We start from the raw sequence: 25,926 nt of genomic DNA, 5'->3' as shown, positions 1-25,926 counted from the left end.
CCAGAAATGTTATCAATGGGGAAACTCCCCACCAGGACTGGCCTTAGGGAAAATGGCGCCCTGGGCAAAACTTGTATTTTGGCAAACCCCCATTGCCCCTGGCCCCTGTGGGCTCCCCACTCCCCCTAGATCCTGCACTCCCAATGCTTGCACCTCCTTCGCCCCAATCTCTGCCCCCTCCTGTGCCCTAACCCCTACAACTGTGTCCCCTTTGCCCTTAACACCCGCACTCCCCTCCTGCGCCCCCAGCCACTGCCCCTCTTCTGCACTCTCTTCACCCCTAACCCCTGCACCCCCTCCTGCACCCATGTGGGGAAATTGACCTGTGTGCCTGGAGCAGCTGGCATTGCTGCCCACCCCTCCCTGGAATGCTGCTCCTCTGTGCACCTCTAGGGAGCTGCGGGGGGGGGTGTGGAGCAACGTCAGAGCTCCTTGCATCCAGGGATCCACTTAATTCACGTGCATCCACTTAACTCACCTGGGCTGGGCTGGTCATTTTGGCAAAGCAGCCCCATCATGCTATGTACCTAGGCAGAGTAGGTGTGTCTATGTAAACACGGTCTGTTCCTGAAGTCTTTCCCCCAGCTCATCACTAGATGTGAGGGGGGAGCCCATTCAGACCCTGCGTACGCTTAGTATTTAAAAACTACATATTGGCCCTATCTCTGCTGGCCTTAGATTTCTCCTCCTGTCCTTCCCCTGACAGTTCAGATGAGGTGGCTGAGTGGTTAAGGTGATAGACTACTAAATTAAATTTATGGAGATATCCTATCTCCTAGAACTGGAAGGGACCTTGAAAGGTCATCAAGTCCAGCCCCCTGCCTTCACTAGCAGGACCAAGTACTGATTTTTGCCCCAGATCCCCAAGTGGCCCCCTCAAGGATTGAACTCACAACCCTGGGTTTAGCAGGCCAATGCTCAAACCACTGAGCTATCCCTCCCCCCCTAATCTATTAATCTCTGTATGCATGGGTTCAAATCCCATCTACATTCGCCTGATTTAGTCTTCTCCCCTCCTTCATGAACAACCATCTTCCCCTTTGGTACAATGACAGACCAAACCATGTTGCCTCCTGCCAACAAAACCCTTCTCAGGAACTCAGACCCCCTGCTTTAAATGAAATATGCCTAAAGCCCAGATTTCTGAAAGAATTCTCTTGTTCTGTATTTCTTAGTTTTTATCTCAAAGGGTAACATCCTCATCATCTCCCCCAAACACCGTGGGACAAGCTTGCGGATGTGGGACATTTAAAATACTATCTTACCCCAAAGATTGAGGATCAGCAAGATGGTCACCTGCGAGGGGACTGGATCCAAGCTTTCAGTAACGCTATTATCAGTGCCTGTGAGTGTAATTTAAACCATAAAAATAGCCATACTGGGATAGACCAAAGGTCCATCTAGCTCTGTATTTTGTCTTCTGACAATAGCCAATACCAGGGGCCCTAAAAGGCCACTCAAGAAGGCACCACTGGGAGTTGAACCCAGGATTTCCTGTTTACAAGACAGGCGCTTTAGCCAGCTAAGCCATGGTGCCTTCCTAGCGTAAAAATTTTGTGTCTGTCCATACCTGACTCCCTGCCAACCCCCCACAGGGGCCTGACAAGTGTTGTTTGTGTTTGGATTCTGTAAAGCAGAGGAGCACGTGAAGTTTTACTTCCAAGATGTGTGTGTGTTTCTTTGCACAGGTCTATGCTACAAAATTAGGTCATGTAACTACAATACTTAGGGGTGTAAAAAATATACCCCCCTGAGCAATGCAGTTATATCAACCCGAGTGTAGATAGCACTGTGTCAACAGGAGGGCTTCTCCCATCAACATAGCTTGGGGAGACGCTTGGTTAGTGAAGACCCAGGGAATAGGTGGCCCATGACTCTTGCATTTGGGGAGGCTGGGCATGAGCACTGGAAGCTCCCTAGAAGTGGGGAGCCATCAGTACCCAGACTGTGGCACTGCCCCCCACTCCACCCCGCTTTTTCGCCTCACTCTGAGGCCCCACCTGTACTCCACCGTCACTCCCGTTTGGCCACTTACCTCCCCTGCTCTTCCTCTTTGGCTGAGGCCTGCTGGTCCGCCTTTCACTTGATCCTTTCCTCCCCCGAGGCCTCCTCACCTGCTGCTCGTGCCTCTCCACCCTCTACCCCAAGGTCTGCCCACAACCCACACCTCTCTGCCCCCTCCCCTGAGACCCACCCTACCCACCTCTTTCTTCCTGCTGCTATTATTATTCCATAAAACATCAAGGATGGAATAAAAAGCTGAGTTTACTCCATGGTGAGGAAAGAAAGGAACCATCAACCCCCTGGCAAAGCTGAGTGCCACAGAGAAAACCTGCCCCCTGCTATTGCAATCACTGATGTACTGCCAATATGACAGGAAAGGGACTGTCTGAATTATCAAGGCAGGAAATGGACAACAATCTACAGCAATGTATTGGCCAGAAGCAGGGTTCTGGGTGGAAGGAAAAGAAGCAACGGTTAGTCCGAGTGGGGTCCTTTCTGGCCGAGATGGTCTGCTGTGGTGGACTGAGCTGGGGGTGCCATTGGTGACTTGGGAGTGGGGGCAGGCTGTGAGCGAATCGAATCCAGGAAGCCCCAGCCTGCCCCTCTGGGGGCCGAGTCTTTCTCTTCTCTCCTGTCTCGCGGAGCCCAGCCTTAAGCCTGCCCAGCATGTGCTGCAGCTCAAGGATTAAGCCTTCCTGTGTGGCCTGTGCTGGAGAGGACCCTGAACCCCTGTGGGGTACTGTTGGGGGAAACCCCACCACAAATAATTCTAGCCAGAAGATCAACCCATTGGGTCGAATGGGGCAAGCTGGAGACCTGGTGACTTAGTCCACGGGGCCAGCAGCTAAAGCCGTTTTCCCACATGTGGGGGAGTTGGCTGCCAAGGTTCGCCCTTCTCGCTCCTTGTGCTGCTGCACCCTAAAATCCCTGTCGGCCAGCAAGATGTGCACGATGTGAGCAGGACATCCAAGGCCTATCACTTCCCTTTTTAAGCTTGTCCTTACTTTATGTGCAAATGTTCTCTTCTATGTCTGTATCGAACACCAAAGTTTGTCTTTGTATTATCTGCTTCCATACTTATTCAGAACATTTATTATCTCATTATAAGTTCTGATGTTTCTTCTTTAAGTTTGACACAATACACAGGTTTAGTTTGCAGACACAAACTGCCTTCATAAACCTTGAAATTGCAATCCAAGAGAGGAAGCAATTTCACATATTTGTGATTCAATGCACCGACAGTGACACACATTCAACATTTTTCAGGTTGTCGATTAGTTCATCAGATGCCCATGGAGCAAAAACATTCGCATCTATTCCTTCACACTTTGTCTGTGCACATCAGCAGGAGCACTAAAGGCACTCACTATTCATTTCTGCTTCATAGTCCCTCTGTCTATAGCTTGGAACCAAAAGCTTGATCTCAAGTCTTGATATGAGGGTTCTTCTCATTTGACACTACCAAGACCAGTAGAGGGAGTTATAATCATGTAGTCCTGTATAACATGGGCCATTGAACATCCCCAGAATAACTCTTCGAGCAGATCTCTTAGCAAAACATCCAACCTCAATTTAAGAATTTAGAGAATCCACCACAACCCTTGTAAGTTATTCCAATGGTTAGTTACTCTCATGGTTAAAAATATACATCTTATTTCCAGGCTGAATTGGTCTAGCTTCAACTTCCAGCCATTGGATCTTGTTATACCTTTTGCTACTACATTGAGAAGCCCAGTATTAAATATTTGTTCCCCACTTAGATATTTATAGATTGGGATCAAGTCACCCCTTAACCTTCTTTGTCTTAAGCTAAATAGATTAGCTCCTTTAGTCTGTCCCTACAAGTTTTTTTTTCTAATCCTTTTCTCATTCAGCTAGATCATATCACTACAACTGTCCCTGCTCTAGGTGGGCAACTATTCTCCACACTTCTAGTGAAGTCTCTTCTGACAAGAGAGGGGGCGTGTGTGTTAGGTTCATCAAGCATTACTGCTGGCTGCACAGGGAGAGAAGACCTCTGAATGAAGAAAACAAACTCTCCAGGCTATAGAATCTATGATCTGACTGGGCTGTGAGTGGGAGTCTACAAATGCCAGTCTCATTGCTCTGCCGGGGTTTGGGACAGAAGCCAGAGCAGGATGATAGGCAAATATCCTAGAGGGCCTGTAGTGCACTCTTTAGTATACTAGAGTTTAGCATCCCATTAATCAGCCACAAGGTGGCGCTGTGTGTAAAATACCTCCTTTAAATGAACTGGTAGAGCATTAAAAGATCTAATGCTGAACGCATCTGGTGTGTGTGTAAGCAAGCTCTGTAGCCAGTCCCTATCTAGTACAGAGGAATGTCATTACCTTCAACTCAGCGGCATTTCTCTGTCGGTGGTCGGGGCAATCACATACGCTGATGCATTTTTTCTTGAATACGGTAGTCTATAATTTTCATTCACAAACAGTGCACAAAACAGAGATCAAACCTCATGGAGCATAAATGAAGGTACCTCTCACATTCGGCAGAATGTGTCATATTAGAGATGAGATTTGCACCTCTCGTAGACAGACAATGTCAGCTGGGAGGGGAGTGTAACGTTGACCCACCAGCTTTACACTCTCACACATTCTGGAACTTTGTCACTAGTGTCTGTCTGTGTAATTGAAACCATCCCACACCCGACTCCCTGCCAGCCCCCACCTATGCCTGACAAGCTCAGCTTGTGTTTGGATTCTATCAAGCAGAGCAGTGAGATCCAGCAAGCAACTTCTTGCAAGGGTTTTCTTTAAAAATGTGTGTGTGTGTGTGTGTGTGTGTGTGTGTGTGTGTGAGAGAGAGAGAGAGAGGGGATGTTTGTGAGCAGCATGTTTCACCACTAATATTACAGCACTAAAAACAGAAGAGACAAGGAATTTCATATTCAGCAGCATTTCCACCTGTGTGGGGACACCCCAATGAATTTCTGATCCATCGCATTAAGCACTCAGCCAAAATTACCTAATATCCAGCTTCTTCACGACCCTTCAGTTGAGTTCTCTATAGGAGGGAGCTTCTAGGAATTGGTATTCCTGGCTACAGGTTGGGTCTGGCTTCCCCCAGCCTTTGGATCCATGTAATACATGATCCCAAGGGGAGCCATCTCCTAGAGCTTCCCCATGTCCCGTGGAACTCAGGACAGTGAGAAACATGTAGGTTATCTGTAAGGTGAAAATTTATGTAAGACATGACAACATTTCTCCTTTATTTGCGGTAGAAGGAAGCCTCATCGTTCCTATAAGGCCAAATACTGATATTTCTAAGGATGTCTGCTTATACAGGGAAATTGACAGTTGATATTGATATCAGCAATTTCTGGGTATCATTTACATAAAGATGTGCTCTTTAACAGTCTATGAAATTTATCATATTCAGCAACATAGTATCTGCACATTTTTATAAATGTGCATGTAGAATGGTAATCAACTACTCTCTGAATTCACACATGGGCATGGCCCTCCCCTCCTCTTGCCCTGCCCTCAGTTGCTCTGTGGCATTTAAGCCTTTCCTTAGAGCTCTCAGCAACAGCTGCCTCTGCTCTAGGGCCCAGAGGAGGAAAGGTGTGCTGGGCTCCAGCCTGGGACTCTCTCTCTCTCTCCTGCCCTTTCCTGACTATTAAGCCTGGCCCTGGTACTGCTCCCCTTTAGTGCCATGTGGGCAGGAGGAAGAATGTGGCAGCTGCAGGTACAAGGACCAAATTGTGGGGATCAGGTGAAGCAGCAATAAACACAACCATCAGGTCAACCCTCATGAATCTCACATCAGACTTAAATTCTAGGGCCCCAACCTATTGAACCAGCTAGACCAAAGCCCTAGCTCTAGTGGGCGTCACTCATGCAGCAGGAAGGAAAAAACTCACTCTGGTACATCTTGGAACAGGGAAATCAAGCATATTGAGCTCCAAGGCTTTACAGCAAACCAACACAGCACCCGGAGATCCTACAGAGATTGAATGCAGATTTCAGGATTCAGAGTCCTGAGGGCTGATCGTTACACCATGGGACCTGCAGCTACTGCCATTTCAGGACTCCTGTGAGACCCCCAGCTGGTCGGTTTGCACTCTGCACTCATTGCTTCCTCCAGCTGCTTCCTCTCTCGTGATTTTCTCTCCTCCATTTCTGCTGCTCTCCTCCCTACACATTGAACCCAGCCCTTGTTGCTGCCGACACTAACTGGCAGAAGGGCCTATAAGTTCCCTGCCTGTGAAGAGGCCAATGCATGTGCTGGGCCATAAGCACCACAGGTTTTAACCCTGTTTCCTTCCTTCCCCATGTCTCTTACTTAGATTATATGAAGTACACCTATGGCTGGGATATGAATTTGTGGACACAGCATTGTGCAGTGGGCTTCCAAGACAGCCTGTAATTCAGCAAGGGGTTTGCAGCTGGGCCTTGGCCTGGAGGCAATTTTCTCTCCGCACAGCAGCTGGCGGATGCACTGGGACCAGCTCCTGGCTCTTTTTGTGAACTGGTTCCCCATGAGGACACACCAGAGATCACTGCAATCTACCTAGGGAACAACCACCTGGGAATATTCTCCAGGCCCCAGCTGATTTGGAAAGTTAAACATGATATTGCACAACATAGAACTATGGGGCCAGGTCCCATGGAAAACAAAGGGGAGCGGGGAAAGAGAGAGAAGAGAAGAGATGGGATAGAAAAAAGCAGCTGGAGAGAACCAAGGAGTGCAGTGGACAACAGGGGTGGCAGGTTTGTAGAAATTTTGGTGGTGCCCAGAATGACCAGAGCCCATCCCCCCAAACTGCACACCCTATCTGCCTAAGGCTCTGGGAGGGACTTTGGGTGGGGTAAGGAGATCTGGAGTGCAGGAGGGGTGCAGGGTGCAGGCACTGGGAGGGAGTTTGGGTGCAGAAGGGGTGAGAGGTTGGGCTCTGGGAGGGAGTTTGGGTGGGGGAGGGGGTTTGGCATGCAAGCTCTGGGATGGAGTTTGGGTGCTGGGTGCACGCTCTGGGCTGGGACAGGAGGTGCGGGGTGCAGGGGGGGTGAGGGGTGCAGGCTCAAGGAGGGAGTTTGGGTGCAGGCTGTGGGAGGGAGTTTGGCAGCAGGAGAGGGTGTGTGCGGAGGGGGTGGGGGTGCAGGTGCTCAGATGGAGTTTGGGTGCTGGGAGCAGGCTCTGGGCTGGGACAGGGCGGTGGGGGTGCAGGCTATGGGACAGAGTTTGGGTGCAGGCTCTGGTTGGGGGCAAGTGGTGGGGATGTAGGAGGGTGAGGGGTGCAGGCTCTGGGAGGGAGTTTGAGGGAAGGAGGGGGGTGTGGGAAGGGTTGGGGTGCAGGCTCTGGGATTGAGCTTGGGGATGGGAGGGGGTGCAGAGGGAGGAGGTGCAGGCTCTGAGAAGGAGATTGGGGGCTGGATGGGGTGTGTGGGAAGGGGTGGGGGTTCAGGCTCTGGGATGGAGTTTGGGTGCTGGGTGCAGGCTCTGGGCTGGTGCAAGGGTGCAGGATGGGATGGGGGTGCAGGCTCTGGGCTGGGGGTGCAGGCTCTGGGAGGCAGTTTGGGGATGGGAGGTGCGGGCTCTGGGAAGGAGATTGGGTGCTGGGAGCAGGCTCTGGGGTGGGGCAGGGGTTCCGGCACGGATGAGGGCTGCAGGCTCTTGCAGGGAGTTTGGGGATGGGAGTGGGTGCGGAGGGAGGGAGTGCAGGCTCTGGGACAGAGTTTGGGTGCAGGCTCTGGGCTGGGAGTGTAGGAGGGGGTTAGGGGTGTAGGCTCTGGGAGGAAGTTTGTGTGCTGGGAGCAGGCTCCGGGCTGGGACAGGGGCTAGGGGTGCAGGAGGGGTGAGGTGTATGCATTCAGTCATTTCATAGGGCAGAGTTTTAAGGCTATTAAGATTTGGGGAACTATTCTTCCTAGCATCTTCCCTTTGTAGATTTCAGAGTTGTTCACACACTCACACCCACTGAGCCACCCTGTTACACCCCAATCTAATAGAAAGGCTGGGAGGTCTCCAAGTTCATAAAAAGAAACAGAGAAAAAAATAGAAAAAGGAACAAAACGTTTCTAAGATTATAAGGGGTTGGATCTCTGCACCTCTCGGTCTTTGGATTCACCTGGAGTAGGAACTGTAGCTGCAGTTTAGGAACCAGGTAATGGCATAGGTGGTCCAGCACTTCGGGCTAGCAGGCTTTTCAGGTACAAGGAGATGAGTGAAGGCTGCATAGTCTGTAGACACTGTGCTTCATTCCCCAGAGGGGATCAGTCCTGAGATCCTGGCAGTCAGTCTCTCTGAGGCTATGTCTACACTGGCAGAGCTACAGCACTGGGAGATACAGTGCTGCTCAGAGAGCGCTGAAGGGAAACCGCTATTGTGTGTTCACACTGTCAACTGCCTGCGCAATAGCGTGTTCACACTTGCAGCAGTATTCCGAGCAGTGCACTCAGTATCACACTGAGTATCTCCGCCCCTTATGCCGCTAAGAGTTGTGGGAAGGTGAAGGGGGTCGCGGGGCATCCTGGGTCCTGTCCCAATGCCCCGTGATGCATTGCTTCGCATCCCAGCAATCCCCGTGCTTCCGTCCACATTTGGTGTCATCTTTAAATGGTTTGTGTACTGCGCATTCTGCCTCTTCGGGCAGCAGGAATGGATCCCGCACTGTTGACCCATATGCTGCTCGCTCTTATTAACACATCACAAGTGGCAGTGGAGTTATTCCTTATAGTACAAAGGCAAGAGGAGTTCAACATTGATCTCACCATGTGTAGTAGCTAGAACACGAGATTGCTTGTGGCATTAATGGAGGTGCTGACCACAATGGAACGCCACCTTTGAGCTTGGGAAACAAACACTAAGTGGTGGGATCAATCGTCATGCACATCTGGGATGATGAGCAGTGGCTGCAGAGCTTTTGGATGAAGAAAGACACATTCATGGGACTCTGTGATGAACTTGTCCCAACTCTGCAGTGCAAGGACACGAGAATGAGAGCTGCCTAGTTATTGGAGACGTGCGTGGCAATTGCACTGTGGAAGCTGGCTACTCCAGACTGCTACCAATCGGTCACTAATCAGTTTGAGGTGGGAAAGTCGACTGTTGGACATGTGTTGATAAAAGTGTGCAGGGCCATTAATTGCATCCAGCTCCGAAAGACTGTGGCTCAGGGCAGCGTGTACGACATTGTGGATGGCTTTGCACAAATGGGCTTCCCTAACTGCGGAGGGCGATAGATGGCACACGTATTCCAATTCTGCCACAATACCAGTCACGGAGTACATAAATCAGAAGGGTACTTCTCTGTGGTTCTCCAGGCACTTGTGGATCACTGTGGGCATTTCACAGACATTAATGCAGGCTGGCCCGGTAAGGTGCATCTTTCAGAACACTGGCCTGTTCAGGAAGCTGGAAGCAGAGACTTTCTTCCCGGAGCAGAAGATCACTGTAGGGGAAGTCAAAATGCCCATTGTGATCCTGGGAGACCCTGCCTACCCCTTAATGCCGTGGCTTATGAAGCCAGACATGGGGCACCTTGACAGCAGCAAGGAGCGGTTCAACAACAGGCTGAGCAAGTGCAGAATGACTGTGGAGTTGAGTGTGCTTTTGTCCGTCTATTTGTGAAGGGAAGGGTGAAAGGTGAAAGCTTTACTCAGGGCTGGACCACTGAGGCTCAGCACCTGGAGGCTGAATTTGAACAGCCAGAGACCAGGGCTGTTAGAGGAGCGGAGCGCGGAGCCATAAAGGCTCAGGGATACCTTGAGGCAGCAATTTGAAGCTGGAAGCCACTAATATTTGTTGCTATGTACAGCAGGGCAGTGCTTGTAATGCTAGGAGGGGATTGTTATTGGTGCAGACAATGCCCTATGAAGGTTTAAGAAAATTGCCTGTTGCTTTGTAGGGCTCTGTTTGCTTTCAACAAATGGAATAAAGATTAGTTTTGGTTTGAAAGCATTCTTTTATTAAAAAGCAACCACCGGAGGAGAGACAAACAAAAACACATCAGCACTATGGGGGATGGGTAAAAGGTTACACATCTTGTCTCCAGTAATTTTCCTCTTAAAAGAAGATTTATTTTAAAATTTATTCAAATAAATTCCATTTTAAATAGAAATAATTACAGTCCATAATGGGTCTCTCTTCTCGTACAGGCTATTTCTCTCACATATTCCCCCACTCTAATTCCTTTGGAGTGAGGTTTTAATTTCAGGATTAGCTGCCTGGATAGAGTCCGCTTGGCGTTCCATGATGCTTATCAGCCGGTCTGTGGCTTGCTGCCGGTGCTCCTGGCGGATCCTGCTTTCACTCTCCCTCCACTCCTGCGCTTTTTGATTCTCTTTAAGAGATTGCTGCACCACTTCTTGCAGCATGTCTTCTTTGCTTTTTCGCGATCTCTTCCTGAATTTTCGCAGTCTCTCAGCCGGTGATAACACAGACGGCTGAGGTCTCAAGGTTGCATCTGTAAAGGCAAAATGCAACACTTAACAGAGACAGCATTGTTTATACCATAGTAATGATTCCCCCGCACTTAAGGAGGGAACACACAGTCTACACAATAGCATAATTTTCCCGTCCCAACGAGAGCGCACATAACCCACGGGAGCCCTAAAATGGTGAGTAAGGGGGACTGATTGTTTCACGGCTGTACTGTCCTCTGGGTTTCTGTGCCTTGGGGAGAGCCAACAGCTGCAGGGGGCACCTACACTGAACACTGTCCCAACATTTTCCACAGGAGTTCGTCCTGGAAGATATCTCGCTGCTGAGGGTGACCTGGGAGCAAGGGACGGTCTTCTACTGCAATGCGGCTTCCGCCCTGGCCCATATGCCGCTTGCCTGTGTGCAGCAATGGTCCCCCCACCCGTCGCGGCACAGTGGCACAGACACGTCCCTGGCTGGGACAAGGACCACGGTGGCTCTCCCAAGAAACCTGCGCAAGCGCATTGCTCACGTTCTGGATGAGACTTTCAAAGAGATTACTGAGGCTGATTACCACGATGAGATAGACCACATCAATGCACTATTCCGCATCTAGGCATGCATGACTAACCCCCCTCTCCCAAAGAGCCCGCACCGAAAAATTCCTTCCCCCCCAGAAAGGCCGCTTACCAGGAACCTGCTCTTCTGTTTGTCCTCCACCAAGTATCGGCCACTGCGACTGGCTACCTCCCTCCTGGTTCGAGAAGAGCTCCTGGCTGCATGCGTCCAGGGATTCCGGGGTGTCTCCCCCCACCTCAGCACCCTCACTCCCGCTTTCCTCCTCCTCCTCCCGCTCTGAAGTGTCCATGGTGGTGCTCGGAGTGGAGGTGGGGTCACCCCCGAGTATCGTGTCCAGCTCTTTGTAGAATCGGCAGGTCACAGGGGGAGCACCGGAGCGGCCGTTTGCCTCACGGGCTTTGCGGTAGGCATTCCGCAGCTCCTTTACTTTAATCCTGCACTGCAGTGCGTTCCGGTCATGGCCCCTTTCCATCATGGCCCTTGATATGTGCCCAAAGGTATCGTAATTCCGACGACTGGACAGCTTCCTCCCCCCAAACACTGATGAGGTCCAGCAACTCGCCATTGCTCCATGCTGGGGCTCGCTTGGCATGTGGAGGCATGGTCACCTGGAAGGATTCGCTGATAGCACTACACACCTGGCTGAGCAAACAGGAAGGAGATTTTTAAAATTCCCGGGGAATATAAAGGGCGGGTCTGATGGTTGTCACCTGAGGTCAGGGCAGTAGAGTTCGAACTGATGACCAGAGTGGCTAGAACAGGCATTGTGGGATATTGCTGAATACTTCTGGAGGCCAATCAGAGCGCATTTGGTGGCCACACTGGCGCCGCAGCGCAGCAGAGACAGCGCAACACCCTTTATTCCTCTCGGGGAGGTGGAGTACAAGCAGCGCTGTAGCCATGGAGATACAGTGCTGTACGTGCCTTGCCAGTGTGGACGGGGAGTGAGTTACAGTGCTGTAATTCTCAAGTGTAGCCAAGGCCTTAGCGAGTAGGGTTCATAGGGTGACCAGACGTCCCAATTTTATTGGGACTGTCCCGATATTTGCTTGTTTGTCCCGCATCCCGACCAATAGCGCTTGTGGAGGGAGGAGGAATGGGGGGGGTTGTTGTTTTTTGCTCTCCCACTGTTTTTTCCCCTCTGCCCCCCCCTCCCCAATATTTGACCCGGGTGATCTGGTCACCCTAAGGGTTCAGTTTAGTGCAGTGGTCCCTGAAATGTGGGGCATGACTCCTAGAGGGGCAAAGAGGAATGTTTATGGGGGTACCTCAGGGCCTGAGCCAACTCCCATGGAGGGCAGGGAGGGAGCACCACTCAGCCCCACTCTGCCCCAGCTCTTCCCCAACCCCACCCCAACCACACCCACAGCCTGGGTCCCTGGCTTCTGGCCCAGCCTCAACCCCCTTACCCGTGTCCACATTCCTCTCTCCAGGAAGCCATGGCACTGCTCCCAGCCCTGGTTCTCAACCGTGGCTTCTGAGTGACCACAGATACGGATAAGAGGGCACAATGTGAAAAGCTTGGGGAGCACTGATGTAGGGTGATGTCCTCAATCACTTCTATGCAGTCCAATAAAAGGTATTCCTCACCCACCTACCCCTCAATCAGGACGGACTAGGTATGTTCTGCTGACCTTGACTCAGACAGGAAGGATAACAACATTTCATTCTACTCAACCCTAAAGTGATTTGTAACCCCACACCATCATGCTGCATACCTAGGCAGAGTAGGCATCTCTCCGCAAACACGGTCTGTTCCTGAAGTCTTTCCCCCAGCTCATCACTAGACATGAGAGGGGAGCCCATTCAGCCCCTGCTTACACTTAGTATTTAAAAACTCCTTATTGGCCCTATGTCTGCTGGTCTTAGCTTTCTCCTCATATCCTCATGGAGTTAAAGCTGTCCTGCCCACCACCCATACCTCTGACCTCTCGCCTGAGACCCGCCCTCCTCACCACTCATGCTTCTCTGCACCCTCCCCTGCCCTGCCCACCACTCGAACCTCTCTGTCCTTCCCCTGAGACCCACCCTGTCCACCTCTTTCTTCGGTCGTCTGTTGTTATTCCATGAAACATCAAGGATGGAATAAAAACCTGAGTTTACTCCAGAGTGAGGAAAGAAAGAAGCCACGAACCCCCTGTCAAAGCTCAGTACCCCAGAAAAAGCCTGCCCTCTGCTATCACAATCACTGATGTACTGGGGATATGACAGGAAAGGGACTGTCTGAATTAACAAGGCAGGAAATGGAGAACAATCTACAGATACATCATTGACCACAAACACACTCTCGTCATGTTCCAACCAGAATGGAAATTAGCAGGATTTCTTGCAGTTCAGCCATGGACATGCTTACCCAATGGCACAGCAGTGAGAGTGTTCTGGAAGCTGGTTTGAGGAAACAATTGGAATCGATCAGTCAGTGAGAACAGAACTAGAGTGTAGTGAGAGAAAGGCAAAAAATAAGTAGTTGTGGCCGAGTGGTTAAGGCGATGGACTAGAAATACATTGGGGTCTCCCTGCGCAGGTTCGAATCCTGCCAACTACGGAGGAAGTTGTGGTTCTTTAGTTTCAACAGGAGCTGGATCTTGTTTCACTCTCAGGCTATGTCTACACTACTGAGTTATGCCACTTTAGTTTAAAGTGTTTTAATTAAACTGGTGTTGCATGTCCATACTACGCCCCTTGTGTCACCAGAGCGCATCCACGCTAGCAGCTCTTGGATCACCACAGAGAGAAGTGCACTGTAGGGAGCTATCCCACTGTGCAACTGGCTTCAGTGTTTTGGGAAGGGTTTGCAATGCCTCATGGGGCAGGTACAGCATCACATGATGCAGGTTTCTCTATCTCATTGTTCCATGGGTAGCCTACTAGATTGCCAGCTGCTTTTCAACTGCAATGTGCATGGCGGGGTAGAGACTGTTGGAGTGTAGGGAGAGACAGTGTGTGTGTTGCGGCAGTGTGTGTGTTAGGGAAGAGTAAGTGTGTTGGCACACTGTCTCTAAGTTCAGACATCTGCTGGAAGCAACCAGTCCTGAGGCAGAAGGAGGGGGATAGCCCTGACATCAGCCCCCGCTTCTCTCACTGGCTCAGCACAGCACAGCAGTCTCTGTCACATACACGCGCACGCACACACACACTGCTGCCTGCTTAGCTCTGTGTCAGGGCTGCTGGAACAGGGAGGTTTAGAGGGCCATGGCCCCACCACTCTTTACCAGCTGTTTGGAGAAGTGATGGAGGGGGGAAAAGGAGGGAGTCTTGGGGGGAAGAAGCATTCTGTGGGTGTGGCCTTGGGGGGAGAAGTGGTGTGAGTGTGGGTCCTTGGGGAAGGGGTGTTATGGGAGCACCACAGGTGGGGGAATGGTGATCCCACCACTGTAAGGAAGCTTCCGCTGCCCCCGCTCTGTGTTCGTAGAGCGGGAGAGAGAAGCATTCCATGGTAGTGATTTGCTCCTCAGGGCTCCGGCGGTGGGGCTCGGGAGGCGACTTAAATATCACCAGCCTGCGGAAGTCGGTCCGCCACACCCGAATGTACCGGAATGTACCAGCTTACTTTCACCTCTGGAAGGTCCTCACATGGATCAATAACTGGTTAAAAGATAGGAAACAAAGGGTAGGAATAAATGGTCAGTTTTCAGGATGGAAACCGGTAACTAGTGGTGTCTGTACTGGGACCAGTACGATTCAACATATTCATAAATGAGCTGATAAAAAGTGAGGTGACAACATTTGCAGATGATCCAAAACTACTGAGGATAGTTAAGTCCAGAGCAGACTGTGAGAAGTTAAAAAGAGATTTCACAAAACTGGGTGAAAGGGCAACAAAATGGCCGATGAAATTCAATGTTGATAAATGCAAAGCGGTGCACATTGGAAAACATCATCCCAAGTATACATATAAAATGATGGGATGTAAAATAGCTGTTGCAACTCAAGTGAGAGATCTTGGAGTCATTGTGGATAGTTCTCTGAAAACATCCACTCAATGTGCAGTGGCCGTCAAAAAAGCAAACAGAATGTTGGGAATCATTAGGAAAGGGATAGATAATAAGAGAGAATATCTTATTGCCACTATATAAATCCATGGTACACCCACATCTTGAATACTGCGTGCAGCTATGGTCACCCCATCTTAAAGAAGATGTTTTGGAATTGGAAAAGGTTCAGAAAAGGGGTGTGAAGTGTCTGCCATATGAGGAGAGAATAATAAGACTGGGACTTTTCAGCTTGGAAAAAAGATGATTAAGGGGGAATATGATAGAGGTCTAGAAAATCATGATTGGTGTGGAGAAAGTAAGTAAGGAAGTGTTACTTATTCCTTCTCATAACACAAGAACTAGGGGCCACCAAATGAAATGAATTGGCAGCACATTTAAAACAAACCAAAGGAAGTATTTTTTCACACAATGCACAGTCAGCCTGCGGAACTCCTTGCCAGAGGATGTTGTGAAGGCCAAGACTATAACAGGGTTGAAAAAAAGAGCTAGATCAATTCCTGGAGGACAGGTCCATCAGTGGCTATGAACCAGGATGGATAGGGTTGGTGTCCGTAGTCTCTGTTTGCCAGGAGCTGGGAATGGGTGACAGGGGATAGATCACTTGATAATTACCAGTTCTGTTTATTCCCTCTGAAGCTCCTGGCTTTAGCTACTATGGGAAGACAGGCTACTGGGCTAGATGGACCCAGTCTGACACAGTATGGCCGTTCTTACGTCCTTATGCCCTTTTGCTCCTTTCATATAGATGCCTGGGATTCTGCCTCACAATGTGTCCCTGAGGTCTCAGCCAAAATGCCCCAGACAGGCAAACACTCTTGGTCCTGAAGCCTCTGCCACCCACGTAGTGCCCTATGGCCCATCCCTAACCCTTGATGCTGCTCCTTTCCATAGAATGTGAAAGGAGCGGAGGCAGTGCAGGAGCCTTATGGGGATGCAGATCTGAGGCTTTGGGAGAGACAGATTGTCAAAGACATCAGAGTGCTGTAAACCATGCAGCCACCCCCTCAATCAGGGGCCTGTTCCACCCCTAAGTCTGGGCTACTGGAATCCCTTCCACAGAGCAGATTGCCACAGATTACAGCCTGAAAATAGGGATGTGAAACTAACTCCTGTTCTCCCTGACAGGGTCTGCCCTAGACCAAATGGCACCCCAGGCATGAAGCATCTTCAGTGCCTGACCCCCCCATACGTTAAACCTTTGAATATCTTATTTTTCATTGCATTTGTAGCTCATTTCATGATTTTTATGCACAATTTGGATGCACGATTTTCTTTGTCATATAAGATGATAAATTTGCATGCTAGGATCTGTAAATCATTATTTATTCATACCATATATAAGCAAATAAAACAAATTCATTTCCTCTAAGCATATAGAAACTTTTAAATTTGAACAGTAACTGAAATGAACTAATATTTAGAAATCAAATTGTCACTAACACAGGGTGGACCAGTATTAAATAGTGTTACAGTAAGAGACAGCGTTAGAATGTTAACCCTAGTGCTTGAGTTCAAAGGTCGCTTTTCTCACGTTTGCCCTCATGAACTGAAGCGCAGCATTAGGGAGATCCAAAGATTAACCAATGGCAATTTCAAGTGCTAAAATAGCAAGCGATGTTGGTCTCTCATTGGCCATCATCGATTGAAGATATGATTTAATGAGCCGGAGCTTCAAGGTGAGGGTGGCTCTGTCTACCACCTTCTGTTGCGCTGCTGGGCACCAAGTCCCTGGTGGCCAATATGTGAAGCTGGGAGAAGAGAGTGGCGGGCAAGTGGTGGCAGGACTTTTGCCACCAGGGTCTAGCTGCCCAACTTCCTCCTCGTACCACTGGGCCCCAGTCGCCTTCAGGTAACCCAGGAACTAAGGCAGGAATAGGGCGAAGAAGCGAGTAAAGCTGAGCAAGGAAGACAAAAGTGAATCTTGCCTTCATGGGCCACTCACAATGACGTCCTTTTTCTGTGCCACAGCTGACAAAAACATCCCAGACAGAAAAGCAGTAGGCCAAAAACACGCCTAGCAGCTGTTTAAATAAATCAGTTAGGCAAGTGCTAGACTGAGGCTCTAAAGGTCCCTAGTTCAATTTTGGGCTTTGGCATGCTCTTCTATCCCCCTTTGTGCAGGGGTGGGCTGTTTTCTGAAAGTGCAGCAGTGCCTTTAACTGCCCTGAGTCCCTCATTTTGGGCTATGCAGCAGGAAAAGACAGCATGGGCTTCGGCACCAAATTGGCTCACCTGACCTTTCATTCTTCTCTTGCTCTTTGTCAGCAAAGGGAAGAAAAAGAAGCTCTCCCTCAAGAAAGAATCACAAGAGCGACATAAGGATGACTTCCTGAGCACCAGCTCCAGTCCTCTGCTCTACCAGCTGAACCTATCGAAGGGCTGCCACCACTTTCTCCAGGTCTGCCTATTGGTGAGTGCCAGGGTGAGTGCACATCAAGTGGATGGAATTTAAAGGGCAAAGCAGAGCCCCGCAAGAGAGTTTCTGTAGTGTAATGGTTATCACGTTTGCCTAACACACAAAAGGTCCCTGGTTCAAAACCAGGCAGAAACATACTGGCTTCCTTTTCCCAGATCCCCTTGATGCCCAGGAAGGCGCTCCTCCTTCTCCTATTGGCCTATCCCTGGGAAAACTCCAACCCCTGCATGACAGAGGGTAGTGACCTCAGTGAAGAAAGCACCTTGGCATCAGTCTGGAGAACCTAGAGCAGTTAGGCATGTCACCTTTTGGAGGCTTGTGGCTTGGCCTCCTCTGCCCTTGGAGATTGGCCTATAGAGGCCGTTACTTCCTGCTGGCTTCCTTTGCGTGACTTGCAAAAGGAGGAAGTAAGACAGGAATGGGGCAATAGAGGAAAGTCAAGCTGAGGAAGGCAGGGAAGAAGCTGTGTGACAAAATGGGGATAGTAAAGTTCAACCATTCGTTCTGTCAAGCCTGGGGAGGTGTGGTTGGCTTCTAGGAGGTAGAATCCTGTGCCTGCCTCTTGGCATCCCTGGGATGGCTACTTGCAGCCCAGGAGAAGCGGGTTCTGGATGGAAGGAAAAGAAGCAACGGTGAGGCTGAGTGGGCACCTTTCTGGCCAAGATGGTGTGCTGTGATGGGTTTGGGAGTTGCCTGTAAGCCATAAGTGGACTTGGTGGTGCTCCTTTCTGGTTGACCTGGGGGCGCCATTGACAACGTGGGTGTGGGGCGCTGGCTGTGAGCACATGGGATCCAGGAAGCCCCAGCCTGCCCCTCCAGGGGCCAAGTCTTTCTCTTCTCTCTTGCCATGGGGGGCCCAGACTTAAGCCTACCCAGCATGTGCTGCAGCTCAAGCATTAAGCCTTCCTGTGTGGCCTGTGCTGGAGATGACCCTGAACCCCTGTGGGGTACTGTTGGGGAGAAATCCCAACTGCAAATAATTCTGGCCACAAGATCAACCCGTTGGGTCGAATGGCGCAAGCTGGAGACCTGGTGACTTAGTCTGTGGGGCCAGCAGGTCCTGCCATTTTCCTAAGTGTGGGGGAGGCAGCCGCTGTGGTTTGCTCTTCCCGCTCCCTGCACTGCTGCACCCTAAAATCCCTGTTGGCCAGCAAGGTGAGCCAGGAGCCTGGAGAGAGGAGGCAAAGGGGTGGCCCGAGCCCCCTCTGGCATTGCGCCCGGCCCAGGCAGCCCACAGAGACCTGATGCCTCACAAGCGACACACGGAGACGTGTCAGCAGTGCTAAGGCTGATCTCTGCCCCCTCCCTCCATGCCGTGCTGCTCCTGCAGTGGCTGGCATATCCCTGTGGCCCTGAGGGCAAACTCCGCCGCTGCCCTCCTGGATCTCACCATCTAGGAGCTACTGCCGGAGGGGAGTGTGTGCGGGTCACTTTGGGAGCCATGCCGCCTCAGGTACCACCACCCCAACCCCCTCCTGCACCTCTACCCCCTGCCCCAGTGCAGAGGCTCTCTGTGTCTTGAACAAGCACTTTCAAAGATTGGCCAAGAACTTCTTTTCTGTTTATGAGAAAGATATACAAAAAAGGGAGCCCAACAGACAAGTTTCGTTCACAAGGACAAACTGGCAGCCCAAGCCAGGATCTCTCAGTTACTAGGAAGGCTCTTCAGCCAGCTCTTCCCAAAGGCCAGTCTCTAGAGGCTTTTGTGACATGATGGACCTCAAAATAGCCCCTGTAGCCCACATATTCATCATTCATATATGGCAGTGATATTTCATACAAAACATTCCATGTAAGTTATCATATGAAAAGTCATGATCTGCTGAAATCTGTCATTCTGTCCAAATATATACAGCATGAGGGTGTGTGGAGTTATGCCTCTTGCTGTATGGCTGTTACTGCAATATGCTATAAGTTTGCTAGTGACACACAAAGGACCCCTGCCCAGGAGGGTGTTCAACAACCATGAGTCAGCAGAGGAATTGTAATTAAGGGATTTGCAATTCAATGACAGATGCTCAAGCACCACACTATGGGGACTGCTCAAGTGACTCAGTTGCACAAGACCACACCAGGAGGATTCCCCAAGCTAGTGACTCAGCAGAGCCCACCCGGACATGTCTGGGCAAGTGTCTTCTAGACACTTGAACTAAGAATATAAAATAGGAGACTGGCCTCACGTTTTTGCTTTCTCCTCCCCCTACCTATGTAGAAGCAGCAGGAATCCTGAGAAAATGAAGGTCATCTGAGGACAGTGGTCCAGGTTTCAGGGGGAATTCTATGTATTAAGGAGGGTAAGATCCAGTGGGGTGAGAAAATTGCTTGACCTAAAAACTGCCTAGTGTAATAAGGTGTAAAGTTTACATTGTGCATTTATCTTCTATTTTCTTTGGTAACTTACTCTGATCTTTTATGCCTACCATTTATAATCCTTAAAGGTCCCTCTTTCTGTAGTTAAGAAATCTATTTTATGCTGCACTTAAACTAGTGTACTTTGCTTGAAGTTCTTGGGAAATCTCCGTTCCATTACAAGGCTGGTGCATGCAATATTCAGAATGAAGGAGGGGTGAACAGGGTAATAAACTCACACTGGTCAGGCTTCTGACTAGGGCAAGATGGTATAATCCAGGGGCGCAAGGCTGCAGAGCTGGTGGGAATTGGCGGGAGGCTCTCTATCATTAGTTTTATGAGTGGCTGGGAGAAGCATTCATGTAACTCAGTAGGATGTGTCCCTACCTGTGGATGTCTGTGTAAGTGCAATATCTACCAGAGATTCGCAGCTTGTCACAGCATCACAGTGTGAGCAGGAGTCCAGGCAGTGGGACAAAGGGCTCGGGGGTCCCACTGTTCAGGTTGCATCCCGGAGATCCCGTCACAGACTTTCAACAACCACAGCGGATGTTCACTGAGACACAGAGAGAGAGATGCCAAAACAGTGATCTCCAGTGCCTGCAGACATCAAACTGTCAGGAATTCTGCGCACAGAGAGGACCCTGCTAGTGGAAAATGCCTTTGGAAAAGACCCTTCTGTCAGCAGCTGTGATAGTACAGTGCTTAGTGCTCTGTGTTGTGGCCTCAAGAGCCATGGATGCAAGTTGAGTTACGGTGACCTTTTCCTTGTCTCCACATTTCTTAGGTGCCTCCTTCTGACACTTGTCAGAAAAAATGACCGGCTTCTTTTGCAAGCATTTGCATTGCAAGGCAAAGGCAGTCTTCTCTGTTTCCTCAAAAGATTGACCAAAAGGTGGGAAGAGCGGACATATTTGGCAAGGCACCACTGGGTGCTGCATCCCTAACCTCCACTTTACCTGGCAGGTGCCTTGGCCACCTGAGCCACGGTGCCACTTTCTGGGACTTTTCTTCTAACTACTCCATTTTTCATCAATGACAATCAAAAGGAAGGTGACATGACCTCTGTGTGCAGACATCCCCATCTAATCACAAGGACGTGTGGCACAGGCTTTCGTGTTTCAGCAACTGAAGTCGAAGCCACCGCCTTGCTAATGCCAGTCACAGCAGCCTTTTCATCAACTCCAGGCTTGTGATTTGATTCTTTCCAATGCTTCTCTCCAAAGAAGCTTTTTCCTTAGCAAGCAATTACTTGGATTGCCAAGGGAGGTATCTCCTGTTTCCTAGAAAGACACAGGAAAAAGTAATGAGAGGAGACAAAAGCTATACAACAAGGCAGCACTGGGAGTTGAACCCAGGATCTCCTGTTTACTAGACAAGTGCTTTAGCCAGTTAAGCCATGCTGCCTGCCTCAAGAAAGTGTTTGCCACTGTTCCATTTGATGGTCCAGGACAACACCTGCAAATTCCAAAGTACAGATGTTCCCCATTTCCCTCAAGACTGGCAGACCTTGAGGCATCTGGTTCTCTGTGCACAGAAAGCCACAGCTGAGTTGACAGAGGGCTTCTAAGATGTGCTTCTCCCACCAGCCACTGTGATCATATAGTGGTTAGTGATCTGTGTTTCAGTCACAGCAACCTCGGCTCAATTCTGAGTCATGGTAACCTTTCCTTCAGCTCCAGACTTCTCATTTGCCACTTTCAAAGTGTGGTGAGGCGGCTGTCCCACACAAGCAGGGAAAGGTTAAGGCAGCCTTGCAGAGGCTGCACAGAACCCAGCCTATCAGGAAAGAGCTTATTGGGAGAGCCAATCAGGAGAAGGCTTTCTGGAGCAGCCCATCTATAAAGGGCTGTTCAGCAGAGCAAGAGTCTGTCATTCCGATCAGAGTAGTGCTGGTTGGGTAAGGAGAGCATGAATGAGCTATTGGCTGACTACTGCCAGACTGAGGCCCTGATACAAAGGCAGAGAAAAGTGCTAGGGCTGTGGGGAAGTGGTCCAGGGAAAAAGAGAGCAGGAGTTGGAGGCGACGCACTGTGTGACTGCCGCCCCCCTGTCCTTTTGCCTCAGTTGCCACTGACACAGGTGGCTAGACACTGGACTGCAGCTGGCCACTGAGGCAAGTGGCTGGGAAGAGGACAGCCATCCCCCTGGAAGGGGGGAGAGAACTGAGTGGGGCAAAGCTGGAGGGCTGTGTCTATAAGAGGACACCACAGTCCTGAGAATAACATGGGTCCTAATGATAGAACAGAAGGCGGCCAGACGCCACTAGATGAAGGCGCACCGGCGAACCAGAGCTAATTCCGAGGATGGCCAGCAGGAGGCACCACAGTGGTGAGGCATGCCCCGTGGCACCAAAATTTAGCCGCAAGGAAGGCTCTCTCTGTCTTGAACAACCACTTAGAAGGATTGTGCTGACAGGTCTTTTTTTTTTATGAAAAGAGATACAAAAAAGGAGCCAACAGACACACTAGGTTCAGCAAGGAAGAACTGGCAGGCCAAGCCAGGCTCTCCTGGTTAGTAGGAAGGCTCTTCCGCCAGCTCTTCCCAAAGACCACTATCTAGAGGCCTTTTAACAGCCACTGCAGATGTTCACCACAAAAGAGACAAAGAGATGCCAAAATGGAGTTCTCCACTGTCTGCAGACATCAACCTACCAGGAGTTCTGTGCACAGAGAGGCCCCTGCTGGTGGAAAAAGGCTTTGGTAGAGACTCTTCTGACACCAGCCGTGATCATATAGTGTTTATCACTCTGTATTGTGGCTTCAACATCCATAGACGCAAGTTCAGTTATGGGGACATTTTTCTTGTCTTCACATTTGTCTAGTGGCTCCTTTCAACACTTGTCATCAAAAAGACCTGTTTCTTTTGCAAGCAATGTATGGCTAGGCAAAGGCAGTCTTCTCCATTTCCTCAAAAGATCACCAAGCTGTGGGGAGAGGAGACACATTCAGCCAGGCACCACTGGGTGCTTGACCCTGAATCTCCTTTTTACTCAGCAGGTGTTTACTAGGCAGCTTTTCTTTCACTCCCTCCCCTGGTTCTTGTCATGCAGGTAGATCATGAGACCAGAAGTCCGAAGTGCAGGCAATGTGCTGTTTATTGGGTTAGTTTCAAGCAAGAATATCCATAGTCCACGTGCCAGCAGTCTGTTTCCCAGTGTTCTATTCCCCGCTCTGACACCACAGAGCCTTTATCTGTGTCCCCGTTCCCTCTCCTCTTTCTTAGCAGGCCCCAAAATACCTGCAGTGCATGTCCCTAGTCCCACCCCTTACAAATTGATGGTTGTTCCATTTTGGAGGGTCATGAGTCTGGGGGCTTGGTGCCACCTATTTTGTACACCATGGGAGGGGTAAGAAGTGAGGTTGTGTAGTGGTTAAAGCCAGGCTTTTCTTTGGCTTTTAGTGTGTCTTATGCCTCCCCCATCCCCCCTCCCTGCCCCTCCTACCTGGTTGCTTGACCTTGGCTTGAGAGAGGAGCCAGGCAGCCTTCCAGTGTATGCTCGTATATTACACTCTCACCATAGTAACACTTTAGCTCTATCCCTTCACTTTTCCATTATACCGACAAACACATCTGGCTGGGCAGAAGCAACATACAATTTCTGTGTTCTTTTTTCACACATATTAGTAAGGATATAAGAGTATGAAAAATCAAACCCAAATTTCTATCTCCAGGTAACAAACAGGCCTATGTACTAACAGGGCCTTGGTCATATTAGCCACATTGCCTCTCTCTGGGGCTTTTCTTCTGACTGCTCCATTTTTCATCAATGATAATTAAAGGAAGGTGAAAGGAGAGTAACTCTCCAATTCCTGCAAGACCTACTGAGATTGCACTATCAGGATCTCTGTGCGCAGACATCTCCAGCGAATCACAAGGACGTGCGGCACAGGCTTTTGTGTTCCAGCAATTGCAGTCCAAGCAACCGCCTTGCCAATGCCAGTCTCAGCAGCCTTTTCATCAACTCCAGGCTCGTGGTTTGATTTTTTTCCCCCAGTGCTCCTCTACAAAGAAGCCTTTCCCTTAACAATGTATTAATTAGATTACCGATGAAGGTCTCTTGCATTTACTAGAAAGATATAGGAAAATGTGAGCAGAGGTGGTCGTAGAGTGATAACATCATAAGGTTAGAAGAGACCACAAAAGTTATCTAGTCTAACCTCCTCTTTTCGGCCTGATGTTATTTAACATCTTCATTAACTACCTGGATGTAGGAAGAGAGAGCACACTGATCAAATCTGCAGATGACTTTGCCTACTATTTCTCTGAGTTGACTGAAATCCGCCTGTGTGAAGTCCAGTGGTCTTGCTTTGCTGTTCTCATGTCCTCCTTTCCACAGGATCTTGAATTCTATCAGATCATGATCACTTCTCTCCCACGTTCCCAACCACCTTCACATTCCCAACTCATTTACCCCTGTTGGTCAAAACCAGATCCAAAATGGATAACTCCCTGGTTGTTTCAATCAGAAAGTTGTCCTCTATGCATGCTAAGAATTTTCAGGCCATATTACAGTTTGTTGTAATAGTCTTCCAACAGATATGCATCCCAGTATATTCCGATATTCTTGTCCCACATACTCACAAAAACTTTGCAGTCTTTCCACACAAATAGTGAATATATGAAAATATCCAAAAAGGTTAATTTGAATGCTCTCAGTGTCTACCAGGATAGTATCCCCTGTCATTCAGTATACTTGTGCACAATGTGAGTAGGACATCCAAGGCCTATCACTTCCCTTTTTAAGCTCATGTTTATTTTGCTGTGCAAATCTTCTCTTGCATGTCTGTATCGATCACCTAAGTTTGTCTTTGTATTAGCTGACGAGAGTGTCACAGCCTTATTTTCAATTCCATACTCATTCAGAACATTTATCTCAGCTGCAATAAGTTCTCATGTTTATTCATATTCAACATTTTTCAGGTTGTCGATTACTTCATCACATGCCCGTGGAGCAAAAACATTTGCAACTATTCCTTCACACTTTGTGTGTGAACATCAGCTTGAGCACTAGTGGCACTCACTATTCATTTCTGCTTCATAGTCCCTCTGTCTTTACATTGGTACCAAAAGCTTGACCTGAAGTCTTGATATGAGCATTCTTCTGTCATGAGACACTAAGAGACTTAAGCAGTTTGCATCATGGCTTCCAAGACCAGAAGAGACAGCTATAATCATGTAGTCTGACCTCCTGTATAACACTGGCCATTGAACAGCCCCAGAATAACTCTTCAAGCAGATCTTTTAGCAAAACATGCAATCTGCAATTTAAGAATTGTCAGTGATAGAGAATCCACCACAACCCTTGGTATGTTGTTCCAATGGTTAGTTACTCTCATGGTTAAAAATATACACCTTATCTCCAGTCTGAAGTGGTCTAGCTTCAACTCCCAGCCACTGGATCATGTTAAACCTTTCTCTGCTAGACTGAGTAGCCCAGTATCAAATATTTGTTCCCCACTTAGGTATTTATAGATTGGGATCAAGTCATCCCTTAACCGTCTCTGTCTTAAACTAGATAGATTGAGCTCCTTTAGTCTGTCCCTACAAGTTGTGTTTTCTAATCCTTTTCATCATTCAGTTAGATCATATCACTACAACTGCCTCTGCTCTAGTTGGGCAACTATTCTCCACAGTTCTAGAGAGGTCTCTTCTGACTAGAGAGGGGACATGTGTGTTAGGAACATCAAGCATTGCTGCTGGTTATGCAGGGAGAGGAGAAGACCTCCGAATGAAGAAAACAAACTCTCCAGGCTATAGAATCTACGATCTGACTGGGCTGTGAGTGTGAATCTACAAATGCCTGTCTCGTTGCTCTGCCGGGGTTTTGGACAGAAGCCAGAGCAGGATGATAGGCAAATAGCCTGGCGGCCCTGCAGTGCACCCTTTAGTATACTAGAGTTTAGCATTCCATTAATCAGCCACAAGGTGGCGCTGTGTGTAAAATACCTCCTTTAAATGAACTCCTGGTAGAGCATTAAAAGTTCTAATGCTAAACGTATCTGGTGTGTGTGTAAGCAAACTCTGTAGCCAGTCCCTGTCTAGTACAGAGGAATGTCATTACCTTCAACTCAGTGGCAATTCACTGTCGGTGGTCAGGGCAAGCACATGCTGATGCATTTGTTTTTGAATACGGTAGTCTATAATTTTCATTCACAGACACAGTGCACAAAAGAGAGATCAAACCTCACGGAGCATAAA

General features: G+C 49.2%; 1 protein-coding gene and 4 non-coding genes across 5 annotated transcripts in view; 3 read left to right on the top strand and 2 right to left on the bottom strand.

The window, feature by feature from the left end:
- Positions 1-25,926, top strand: part of LOC117870001 (zinc finger protein OZF-like) — an 876,360-nt gene that overhangs the window by 145,582 nt on the left and 704,852 nt on the right. The window lies entirely within an intron of this gene.
- On the bottom strand, positions 1,464-1,537 carry TRNAT-UGU. Its single transcript has one exon. It is a non-coding gene; the product is annotated as a tRNA-Thr (tRNA).
- Positions 13,429-13,510, top strand: TRNAS-AGA. The gene has a single exon. It is a non-coding gene; the product is annotated as a tRNA-Ser (tRNA).
- On the top strand, positions 17,439-17,511 carry TRNAV-AAC. The gene has a single exon. It is a non-coding gene; the product is annotated as a tRNA-Val (tRNA).
- Positions 21,059-21,132, bottom strand: TRNAT-AGU. The gene has a single exon. It is a non-coding gene; the product is annotated as a tRNA-Thr (tRNA).

The sequence above is a fragment of the Trachemys scripta genome, chromosome 25 (assembly GCF_013100865.1).
Source record: "Trachemys scripta elegans isolate TJP31775 chromosome 25, CAS_Tse_1.0, whole genome shotgun sequence".
NCBI classification, from domain to species: Eukaryota; Metazoa; Chordata; order Testudines; family Emydidae; genus Trachemys; species Trachemys scripta.
This window is presented reverse-complemented; position numbering and strand designations above follow the sequence as displayed.